The sequence below is a fragment of the Pygoscelis adeliae genome, unplaced genomic scaffold, assembly GCF_000699105.1.
Source record: "Pygoscelis adeliae isolate BGI_AS28 unplaced genomic scaffold, ASM69910v1 Scaffold21, whole genome shotgun sequence".
NCBI lineage: Eukaryota > Metazoa > Chordata > Aves > Sphenisciformes > Spheniscidae > Pygoscelis > Pygoscelis adeliae.
This window is the reverse complement of record NW_008824243.1, coordinates 3592044-3604583: the sequence shown is the minus strand read 5'-3', so window position 1 is coordinate 3604583 and position 12540 is coordinate 3592044. Positions and strand designations below refer to the sequence as shown.

General features: G+C 42.1%; 1 protein-coding gene across 1 annotated transcript in view; it reads left to right on the top strand.

Annotated features, from left to right (window-relative positions):
* Positions 1-343: 343 nt before the first annotated feature.
* KIAA1211 (KIAA1211 ortholog) overlaps positions 344-12540 on the top strand; it is a 43604-nt gene continuing 31407 nt past the window's right edge. Inside the window, exon 1 of the mRNA XM_009335207.1 lies at positions 344-571. The gene's annotated coding sequence lies outside the window, so the exon portion shown is untranslated. The remainder of the gene's footprint in view (positions 572-12540) is intronic.

Sequence of the window (12540 nt, the reverse complement as noted above, 5' to 3'; positions counted from 1 at the left end):
TAGGGTGACCAAAGCAGTGCTTGTCTTTTGGTGAAAAGGTCAAAACAAAAGTGTGGTGTAAAGCCTAAAAATGAGCCTCAAATAATAAATAATAAATAAATTCTGTCTCTACAAAATTATCCTTTCTCTACATCCAAATGTTTGGCTGCACTGACACCTCCAAGCAGATCCTTAAACTCAAGAGCAGATGTTTTAATGCTCTTACATTCGCTTTGTCAGTATGACGCGTCAACAGTGAGTTGCAGCCCTGCATTTACATGGCAAGCACCGGTCTGCTTTGGGCTGGTGACTTGCTCTTTGACCTCATTCTTCCTTTGAAGCTGCTGCGGCAGTGTGTGCTTGCGAGCCGTGCCGAGGCACCGCGTCCCTCAGCCCTGTGCCTGTTTGCCTTGTAATCCACAGACAAGAAAAAAGCAGGCAAATTCCAACCTTTCAAGAAGCTCTTTGGTAAGAGGAAGAAAAGAGAGCCCACGTCAGACTGCGAGGAAGCCAAACTGAAGCCCAGCCACTCCTTCGGCAACGTCTGCAACGGCACCTTCTCCTCCGATGAAGAGCCAAACGGTGGTCTGAGGTAAGCTCTCACGGGTCTGCTGCCAGCCCGTGCAAACACAAGGCTTGTTCTCCCTGCTTTTAATGGAATTAAATTTAAATTCTCCCTCTGCCGAGTGGTAGCAAGTTGTACACTGCTTGTTAGGAAGCATATGCATCTCTGTCCCTCCTGTGAACGTGACACCCGCTGCTGCAGACCCAGAGGTCTCACTTCTTGCACGTGTTTCTTATTGGGTACATGTGCCGGTCTGCAAAAAAGAAATCCCAGGGTGAAGCAGAAATGAATTTGAATCTGGCTCCGTGATTTACTAGAACTCCATGGCAAACACCTGAGCAGAGGTATTAATGGCATCTGTGTTTTTAATACTGGGGAAAGGGAAACTTGAACTGGCTGCTACAGATACTTTATTGCATGCTTTTCCCTGCAAGGTGCTATCTCTGGGTCAGGACGGAGACATCCTCTTTCAGTCTATCCTGTTCAGTTTTTGCCTTGTAATTGGGGTCAACAAACAGGATGCTTTTATTCTGATCCGAATTGAATGTAGAGCAGAAGAAGGAAGACAGGGGAGAGAGGCACCAGGAAATCAGATCGTATTCCAGTGACAAGAGAGGACAGGAGGAGAGCATGAGAATTTGCTGCAGAAATGATGGGCGAAAAACTGCACAGAGTTAACTAGTCAGCAATATCTAACTAGGAACAGAACAGGAAAAAAACTCCAAACCAAACCAAAACAAAAAAACCCCACCCCAACAACAAAAAAGAGCAAGACCAGATGCACAAACTAATTGGGTCAGTAATACTTATTTCACTTTCCAACTGAAAGTCTCAGAGAGGTTAGTTGACTTTGGCCACAAAGCCTGCTTCTTTGGAAAAAAAGGAACTGTTTGCACTGGGGAGTGTGAAAGTAACAAAAAATCTGAGAGGATCAAAAAAACATACCAAATTTCCCTGCTCAAGAAAGAAACATCACTCTGCACAGTATTTTCAGTGGTGCAAATTCATAGTTGTAAAAATGTGGTGTTTTGGGTTTTTTTTTTTAAGCTTCTGGATTGTTTTGTTCCATTCTGTGAAATTCTCTAAGTTCTAGGTTTCCCCTTTGGTTTCTGCAATGCAATATTGTGCACCTCTTCTGCCTCTCCCAGCTTTTCAGAAAGTCAAGACTGAGCATAGCCACGGTGTAGGTGGAGACGTGACTGACTCCTGTTGCATTGCACTACCTGTGTGCATGATGCCGAGCGACTGTAGGAAGTTACAGTAGCTTTTGCCTCAGGAGCAAACTAGTGAACAAGAGCAAAACAAAGGGATCTCGCTATCAGGGATTTCCCATTCAGTGTAACTGAAAATGCAGTGCTGTGCCCAGAAACAAACAGTGATATGGGAACTTGTCCCATTTGTCAACGGTGAAGGGAAGGTGTGGCAGACCCTTGTGAGACTGCTAAATGCTTGCATTTTTAAACATATTAATTTTTCTAATTAATAAAGGCATTAAACGTAAGTCTCTAGTGGAATAAACTAGACTGCAGAATTTAAATCACAAGGGATTAGCAAATGTGAAGGGTCCCACGACTCATTTCAAGTGGAACATTTCTTTCTGCGCTTGTGATTTGTGAGAGGTGCTTCTGTTTTAGCCTGCTAGAAATACTCAGTCAAAACTCTGTTTTCCCGGTCGGGCTTCATGGTGCAAATTTGGATGGGATTTGATAATAATTTTCAGTTTGCAGGTAGTGTTTGCCACATTACTCGTCTTACAACAAGCATAGATGTTCAGTGCAGTGCATTAGATTGCTTTGGGGAGCATAGCTTTGCCACCCTTTTCTGTTTTCAGCAGCGTTGCTTCCATCCGTTACACTTTTTTTGCCTTTAGTATAATTTCAAATGTTTATGAATTGAATGCAGACATAAGCTGTCTAAGTAAAATAATATATGCAGTTGTTTATAAGTTGTCTAACAGTAAATACATTACCATACCTTCCATTATTCATGTAGAAATGGACCAGAGCAAATATAAATAACTAGTAGTATATTTATGTAACCAAAATCTTGAGTCGTTTTATAAAACCGTCTGCTTCAAACTCTTTAAGAATATACAACAACTGTATATATACAAAAGCTTAATAAAAGTTCCAGTTTTGCAATGAAAGTTCAGGGATTTTCCCGTTCCCTTGGTAGAGCTATATTTCTTCATTAATCTGTAAAGTACATTAATTTGTTATCTGCAGATGGTTCATGTGGACTTTTGTTTTGGGGAGGGGGAGGTTATTATTTTGAAAAGATATTAAGGAAGAAAGCTGCTTCAGGAAGGTAGAGACAAGAAAATAAATGCGTATAAGGCTAAATAAGAGATCTGTATTGCTTCCAAGACCTAAGCTAGTATTTCACTGCGTGGTGTATTGGCTTACAAGCCTGCTCGGAGCTAATGCCTGAACCTCTAATAGAGACTGAGCCGACTGGGTGATGCAGACGTACCAGGAGCAATTTAGGTAATCTGCATATGGTGTAGATTGACTAGCTGAGTTGGAAGCAGCCTGAGAGATCTTCCTGTCCATCCTTTCTTACAGCTACTTCCTGGACTCATCAGATGCAAATAACTTGCTTGGTATCCTGGTGTGTGCACACTTCAACCTGTTTATTCATCCATGTTGTTTTGCAGTTCCCAGGTTTGCAATTTGTCTTGCCCTGCCTTGTGAAAGACTGGAATTCCTTTTTCCACTTTTATATTGCCCTTCTCGAGTTTACAAAGTTAAAACTGTATTCATTAACTTTCTGTCCTAACCGTATGAGCTGGGAGATAGAAGTGCTTATTACAAGACAAGGTAAATTACATTTGTGGAGCTTCACTAAATTCTCCAGAAGCTTCTGTTCTGAGGCTATGATTTGGCACTTTATAAGATTCTGTATTTGTCTTATTTGTCACAGTTGACACTAAGCAAGCATTGTGAGGAAATACATGAACGGGCACCTGCGTGGTGCCCTACGAAAAATTTGTCATTCTGGGCTGATGTGCAGAGGCAGCAGGGAGTTACATTTTTCTTATACAGGGTACCTTTTGCTTTTCTTATACAGAGTGCCTGTACTTGGGCTGAACGCAATATTTCAAAGGACCTGGAAGTAGATCTGTCAGGTCTTTAAGACTCAAGTATGACAACTTTGATCTTCTTCCAGGGAAAAGTCTTGGCAACATTCAGTCTCTTGAATGTGTCTGTCCATGAAGTGGGACCGCTTTATTTGTAAATCCCCATCAAGTTCTGCATAATCCCTGTAAAACTGTTCTCAGGTCGCCTACATGAAGTCATCCTCATTATGAAGAAATCAGCTAAAGATCTTAGTTCTCTATATATGCTGAGGAAGACTGCCTGTGAAGAAGAAAGCATGAGAGATTTCCTGTCTTGTAAACGACTTTGCCCAGTATTTGCTGAACCTTTGTCAGCATGAATTGCTATTGGGAGTGGACCGCGAATCACCCAGCTCTTTGCCTAGTAGAGCTGTGCTAAACTGTACAGCGGTTACTACTCAGCTAATGAATCCAGCTTCTTTTCTGCTTGTGGGGACCACGTGCATGAGCAGTGTGATTTCTGCAAATGTGTTAGTTCTTTGAAAATGCCTCATTTTGGCAAGCAAAGTTGCTATTTGCTATTCAAGCTGTACCCTTGTTGCACTTGATCAGATAATTCAGGGAGATGGTATAATTGCACTGATTTCTTCTACAATGATTGTAGAAGCCAAATGAATTCCCTTGCAAATATAAAGTTTGGTTTCTGTCAATTTTACCAGCAGAACTTCAAAATTATCTTTCCTTGACAATTGTCCTGACGTCTTGCCAGGAAACTTCAACTCTAGAAATGTAAACTGAGCATATACAGAGCTGAAGGAAAATCTTTTAGTACTTTTTGTAATATTTGCCCAGTGTCTGCACTCAAAGACAGACTTTGCATGGATTTAAGGCAAGTATTTTGCACAGTTCTCCTCACTAGGCTATATAGGTAAGCAAAATAGGCAATAAAGTGTTTATGGACCAAAGCTGGGGCAAGGAGCACGGTGTGTTCCCAAGCTGCATCAGGAGTTTTATTGCTTGTGATGGGAAGTTCCTGGGGGGGAGGCCCCAGGGTGACAAACCGGGACGCAGTGCCAAAGATGCAGCACAAGCAAGGTCATGCATCTATATGGAGCTGCAAGTTGTGTGAGCGGCTGTCTCCTTGTAAGAACTGACATCTCCTGAATATCTCCGGGCAGTCCACCTGCCAACACCAAGAGTGAATCTTTCCATTTGAAAAGAGCAGGAGGACGACTGGGGAGAGGAGGAAGAAAAAAGCATTTCATTTTCATCTTAAGAGGCCTTCATTTAGTAATTTGCTAAAGGTAATTTTTGTCAGAGGCTGGGTGGGTTGGGCTGTTTCACTGGTGCTTTACACCTGAGTCCAAAAGCCACAGACAATCTGAACGTGGAAAGGAGACGGTGGTTTCGTACCAGCCATCAGCGTTTATAGTGCAAATTTGGCTTCTCTCTGCTTAAGAGAGGCCAAGGGCAGTGGTGGAAAGAATGTCAGTGACGCATAGACAGGGCTTCCATGGAATGGGGCACCCGCGTAACACATTTCTTGGAGGATACTTGGCCACTACTGGCCTTCCTTGAAGTATTTTTTAGAGGGAAAATAATGCGATCAAGATTTGATCAGTCAGTTGAGTTGTGGTTTCGGCAATAAATTCCAGACAGCTGTTATTGTTTATGTAAGAGGTATTTGACCTGTAAAGTATAAATTTTAATTTTACATTAATTTTGAATTCTGTGCCTGAATGGCCACAAAGGGCACAAGCACAAATTTTCAGGCAGAAAAAAGATAGGAGGTATAGCTATCAACATGGCTAAGTCATGATCTCTTTAACGCGCTGAAATTTGAGAAAGAAACCTACAGAAAGTGGAAACAAATGATGAATCGCAGAGGAATGTAAAGGAGAAGGAGGAGTAATTTTATGAATTCTTTACTGATAGGAGGAGGTCTAAGCAAAGAGTTGGTCCTCTGTAAGCAAGGAGAGAATGATGGCAACAAGTGAAAAAAAAGGCAGCACTAAGTGTACTTTCGTCATTATATCTGTTTTTAGCCTGTGTGAACTTTGTTACTGTGAGTGCAGTTTATACTGAGTTCGTGCATACATGGATAGCAGGAATACCACAGCTTTGAGAAAATACGTACAACAAATCAAATGCAGGTTCTTCTGGAGGGTGCAGACTGGGACCTGTATTCTTGTCGTTGTTTTCACAGAAGTTAGAGATAGTAGAGGCTTGTTCAGTGCTCTGCCACCCTTTATGTGATTGTTCCCAGCTGAGCATTTACCTCGGAAAACAAAATTATTCATCTGATTTTTCTAAACAGCGCATTCAGCTTGGGAATTTCTGCAGGTGTTTGTGGTCTTCTCCTCCTCCAATAACAGCATATTATATAAGTCAGGTCTAGGAGGTGATACAGTTTGTTCACTATTACTCATCTCTTGTATCTCCATTTTAGTTTCTGAATATTTAATTTTCATTTTGCATTTCATGTGAATGAGAACAACTCATCTGCGTCAAATGTGGCCTTGGTTACTAACTGCTGATCAATGGCATTCACTCTCGTTGTCATAGATACTTGCCTGAAAAATGAATGTAATTATATTTTCCTCATCTCTCAAGTGACTCTTTTATTACTGCTCAGGTAATTACCTGACATGTACCTTGAAACAATATGTGGTGATTGATTAAGTAAGGAAAAAAAAGCCCCAATCAGGAGAAGCTGCTCTACCTCTTTCTTTCTGGACTTTGCATTGCCTCTTCAGCAATCCCAGCCGCTGCTCTGATGGCACGTTCACCTTGCAGCTCAGATTTCCACGTCATCTGAATGGGTAATGCGCTTCACATGAAGAGTGTCTCCCATGTTACGTTGGTGGGGGATAGCGGAAAGAGTAGGACAGATGTTACGGTTGTCTTTTCTTAGCATTGTCCTGTACTACCTGCAAACATCAAATTTGGTGCAGATGACAATCAGCAGCAGGACACAAAGATTCACGTTCCTGCTCCAGGCCACCTCAGGGATTTCACTAAAGGCTTGATCCCAAGGTAGGGTCTGTTTTTGGCATCTTGTTTAGATAGACTCTTATAAAGCAGACATATCAAAGTAGTCGTTGGCACACAGTCTCTTCCAAAAGGTCCAATAGCAGCTCATGATATTTTAAAATCTTCATAAAGTGAAGTCTTGCTTTTACCTCCAACTCAGACTGTAAGCCTTGTGTATAACCTTTTAACATCTGTGTATTGTTTTTTTATGCATGACTATTAGAGCGTTTGCTCTCATGAAAATGATTCACCAACAGTTCAGCTGTTCCGTTTCTAAATTTGAGAGTGGGGAGGAGGGAAACCCAACAACCTATAAATGATAACTTGCAAGAATCTGCTTTGTTAAAATAGGAAGAATAAGAAAACTTTATTTGATGTATAGGTTTATTAGCTGGTAGTATACTTACACATTCATAAATCCCTGTGAATTGAAGGTGCTGGCTAAACATGAAAACAAGCAGACCTAGAGAATCACAAGCTTTTGTGTTTTGGGTCCAGGGGAATGTCCTGATTCCTTCTTGGACAATTTCAGCCACTACTTTGACACATTTCCATGCAGCATTGGCCAGTTCTGTATGAAGCAATCTAGACCCAAAAAAAGTGGTCTACCTGTTTGCAGCTTCAAAGAGCTCCCAAGATATCTTCCCTCTGTCACATCCAATTTTCATACACTGGGCAATTTCTTCTTTTTTCTTTTGCTTATTAGCCTGACTTCTGCAATTGGCTTTTGTCAGTCTCCTAATTTCCCTTGTAAGTGTCTTGTTTTGAGTGCCTTCCTGACTCCAGTGGGTGTGCCTTGGTGCAGTGGTGCTTGGTGTCCACCTTCTCCTGGAGACTTCATCTTAGCAGCACTCTGATTTCAAGAAGTATCTCTTCAAGCCCAAGCAGAGCAAAGCAACATATGGATATTGCAAGGCTTTTAGAAACAAAGCACGCTTGGATTTTCCTCACTTTTGTCAGCTGACATGGGTCCATGTTGAACAAGTTTCTTATTTCTGGGTTACAAGGTGTATTGTGGGAAGGAAGGGGTGTTCCAGGACAGAAAAGGTTAGGGCAAAGAGCAGCTTTGCTCTCTCCAGTTCTTCATTTGCATGGATCCTTTTATAGGATTCATTACAGGTGTTGGTGAAATTAGAGTTGTTTCACCTTTTCTGTGATTTGTATTACAGCTGAACACCACAGGAATAGGAGCCACAACTACGTATGAGTGGCTATTTCTGACATGTACTGAGTGGCATGCAGTCGGGGCGGAGGAGTGGGGAATGTCGCCTTGAAATGGTCCCAGGTGTCTTGACAGAACATAAGATTAACATCATGCTCAGCGGTTTTGTTGATCTTACCCTTTCTTGACACCTCAGCTCTTGCCTTCCTCACTCCTATGACCAACTTGATTAAGTCTTTGTGCTCCAGAAGCTTTGTTCTCAGGTATGTGAGCTAGGACTTTTCACCACTTGTTGCAATTTTAACAGTTAATAGAAATTTACACTAAATGCAATCAACTTGCCATTTTTATTTTTTTTCAGCTGCTACTTGAGTGCAAAGATGCCTCATTATGTATGCTGTAGTTTGTATACGATCCTGAGAACCCTTCAGTAGACTTTGTCTCTGCAACAGCTGTTAACATTTTATACCAGGTCCCACTCTGTGTCTGTCTCCTTTTTTCATTGTCTTTTGTCCTCAACCCTGATCACAACTAGTTTCATTTTCACCTTAATAATCCCAGAACTTTTTTTTTTTCCTTCCCCAAACTCTGGTCTTCACTTCTTCCATCAGAAACGCTGTCTTGCTTTAGTCTCCCTGAAAGCTTAGGCTGCCCTACTGTCTACTTGTCTTCTCCCTTGCCTCCCTTTTGGATGTTTCATTGCATTCCCCCTCCTAATCATCATATACTTTATTTCCTTGCAGATTCTGCATGGCAACTGCCTTTTCTGCAGCTGGTAAGGTCTAGGACTGGGCTCAAACTGAGCAGAGTTGTCACCTGTAATATAACGTGCTGTCTTATTTCCTCTTCCTTTCCTTCCTTATGAGTTAAATGCAGTCACTATGTAAGGCTTATTCCTGCCAAGGCTAACTTAAACTTTTCACTTCCTTTTCTCTACATTTTGCCATATTTTAGAGCAAATTTTGCATGAGCGTATGCTGCTGTTTGATAGAATAGTGTCACACGCAGTGGATTGCCAGGTCACATGTGAAATTTGGACCATTTAGAGCCCTGTTCCTTCCACTAGCCTGCGTATTTCAGGTGGTGACTTGTCCACAATCCTCAAGCTGTGTTAGGGATTCACTTGCAGAGTTACTGAAAACCAGAGCGATGCCTTTCATTGCTCTGCATACTGACACTTTCTGAGGTTGGAGGATTTGGTGAATAAGTATATAAAATTCAAGTGTCTAGAACTATCTAGTCCCACCTCACTACCTTATTGTCAGAAAGCAGCAAGGGCAGGGCTCCTCCCTCAGGGAAGGCAAGCGGAGCACCAAGGGGGATCCCACAGCAGGGTAGGGGCCTCATCACCCAGGGCCCAGTCCCAGAGTATCTAAGCAAGACAAGCAGAACAGATCCTGGGATGGTGGCCAGGTCCAACCAGGAGTACCGATAAGTCAATATCTGGATGATAAGGCAGATCTGAGGCTGAGCCAGGAAGTCAGTCTGTAGGTCAGGATCAGATCCATTGATCACCCCGCCGGTCCACAGTGGGAAGGCAGGGCCAAGGGCAAGCCAGGAAATCAGTCTGCAAATTGAGGTCTGGATCAAGAGACTTCATGGCCAGGCACAGTTGTGGCTGAGCTGGAGACCAGCACTCCTCCAGCATAACTCAGGCAGGGACCAAAGCCTCAACTGTGATTTTAAATAGAGCTTCTGGACCCGTGTGTGGGTGGAGGTCCCAAGTGAGGCTGGCCAGGGACATTAAAGCTTCTTAGTGCACTCAGGGCCCTGACACCTCCCATGAATAATTTCCATGCTCTTAATGATCATGATTTTGGCTAGATTATTAGCATGCATTAAAGATGCATCAGCTACTCAAAACTAGACTTGATCCCTACCTTTAAAAAAAACTAACTTACAGTAAGTTCATAGGTTACAGATCTCCTGATGACATCAAACTGGAGCTTTGTATAACACAGTGTTGCATGATGTCTTTTGAAATGAGCAGAGCTACTAACACAGAGGCTGCAAAACAGGTCATTGGCGTCCGTGGGACTCTGGCGGGTCATAACAATGGGACTGTGCAGTTTTCCCAGAGTTAGTGCCCTGAGGTGTGGCAGTTCCTGAAGGCGATACGGATATATCTTTAGATTGAGCACAGAAGTGATCCCTAAGTTTATTTTATGAAAAGGAATCCTTCAACTACCCTGCTAAAAGATCTCCCTTTTGCCTGTTCAATGTGTAAGGACCATGTTTACAGGTTTGTTAATGCAATGAAGCAACGTGCCATCTAAGCTCAGTTGTAACTCAGAATTATGTTGCGGCATGGACAATATTCCCCATCTAGGCGTGAGTTAGAACTAAAACTCACATTCCAGCATGACAGATGAAAGAGAGGACACTAAAAATACAGCTCAGAATTATAATCCATTTTCCTCTATTACAGTATTAATGCATCTCTGGAATGACTATAAAATGCAATTTATGTTTTTCATCTCTAGCTGCCCTGGGGATATTCATGGGAGATGCAAAGAGTTGGAATCAGGTTTCTTTTTTAAAACAAAACATTAAGTAAGGGCAACCTATCACTGCACTTGTCATTTCCTTGGGGCACTATTCTGGGAGGTGACTCTCAGATGTCTTTGAAGGGATTATACTAAGTGTCAATACCTGGCTAAAACAAGTTCGTTCTTGCTTTGCATGCTTTGTGAATTTTTTAGTGTTAAAAATGGTTTTATGTTAAAAAGTTGGCTCTGATCTCTAATGATTACAGAATCGGTTTCTAATGGAAATCTAGAAGAGTGAAAGTCATGAGACTGGGTTTTTTTGGGAGTCAGTCTCTACAAACATGAAAGAACAGAACAACTCATTCTTTCCCTTTATTTTGCAGTTTCTATTTCTAACATTTTAATATCGGAGTGGGAGGAACATTTATGACACACCGAAGAGGCAATTGGTGGTGCGAGCTTTCCGTACTACAGTAATGCACCGATACGGGATTATGCAAGGGCTGAGACCTCAGTGTTCCCTGCTGGCAAAAATTCCCTTTTTTAAGGACCCCACATTTGCCTTTGAGAGGAGAAATAGCTCTGGAGAAAAATGGGGTCTAAAACATAATAGCCACCAGTACCGAGGTAAACTTAGCCTTGTATCCTGTGCAGTATTAGCCCTGCACATACTCTGGTGTACTTAAGGGTGCAGTCCCACAGCAGTATATGCTGATTGAAATCTGGACTGCAGTTGTCTGACTCTTTCCAGCAGCTCTCTGGACATGCAGCTAGCATGGAAGCTTGTGTCAGTGTTTGCTCAGCCAAACCAAGAAGTTGCGTGGATTTTTGAGTTTTGTTGGGCGTTTTTTTTTTTAGTTAGTTATTCAGTCAGAACAGCTTTCTGAATTGTTTCATGTGAACCGTGAGCACTAAGCAGGCACAAAAGAGGTGATGGGAACACGTGGGGAGGAGGATAAAGGGAGAAAGGGTGATACCTCACCCAGTCCTGACTTGGAGTATCTATAGCTGACGGACAATTGCATCCTAAACAGATAACGATGCATAGCAGTGGATGGCTGATGAGGGTCCAAAGAGCAATCTCTCTCAGTTTGCTGGTCTTCATGGGAGAGGAGTAAGACTTTTCTTGTAGGCTCAGGGTGGTCCCATTCTGCTGTGAGAGATTTGTTTCACATTTCCTAGTTTCTTAGTACACACAGACACCTCAGCAAGAGTGAGTAATGGAAAGAGGGGTTACTGCACAGAGATTTTTGCAAGCCAAATTCATTCATAGATACATTAGATCTATGATACTTCCAATATCTGTGTAATCTGTTTTACCTGTGGTTTTCTGGGATTCTTCCAGAAGTCTGAAATATAACAGAAGGTGTTCTCCCTTTCCAGGGGAATGAATTTATCAGCACTGCGTTAAACAAAGAGTCTGAGAAACATATTCATTTTGTGCAGATGAAAGCTAGTTAGGGGCGAGATGTATTTGAGGCAATTCTTTTTACAGCTAAATACAGTTAAACCTGGGCTAGGAGTCCACATCATGTCCACGGTCAAGATGTGGTGTGGTCCTCGTACTCCATGTCTTGCTCTATTTCCCACCTGTTTGACACTACCGGCTTAATTATTTGTAAAAATCCTGTGGGATGGTTGGCTCTGCTGTACTTTTATGCTCTTGGGGTACCCTCAAGATAAAGACATATCCTGGTGCACTCTTTTTGTGCCAAAGCCCATGTTTATCAAAGAACCCCTCGTACATTCTCAAAAATGTAGTAGTTCTTAAGACTTTCATCCTAATAAAAGAAGGTGAAAAGTATGTTCTTAGTTTTGCTGAGAAACCGAGTATTCCAGCCTATCTTCAGGAATCTGAAGAGGGACACAGGTGTGTCAAAGAAAACTCTGAGAACGAATGCAATTTAACTTTGCTTTGAGTATGAGATAATTCATTTTGAAAATCTGTGTATTGGAACTGAAACTGGAACATGATACTTGGGTTGCAACACATCTTCAGAGAGAACATCTTTAAGGATTTGCTAAAAGTGCTTTGTATTTTGGTATAGCACATCCATAATTCATTTAATTTAGTCAGGTTTCTGGAAGTGAGTCAGATGATGATTCAATTATTTTCAGCACAAACAGCCTCTGAAGTGCCATCATCGGTATTATCAACAGAAGTGCTCATAAACTGATGCCACTTGTTGTGGTTTAACCCCAGCCAGCAACTAAGCACCACTCCCCCCTGGTGGGATGGGGGAGAGAATCGGAA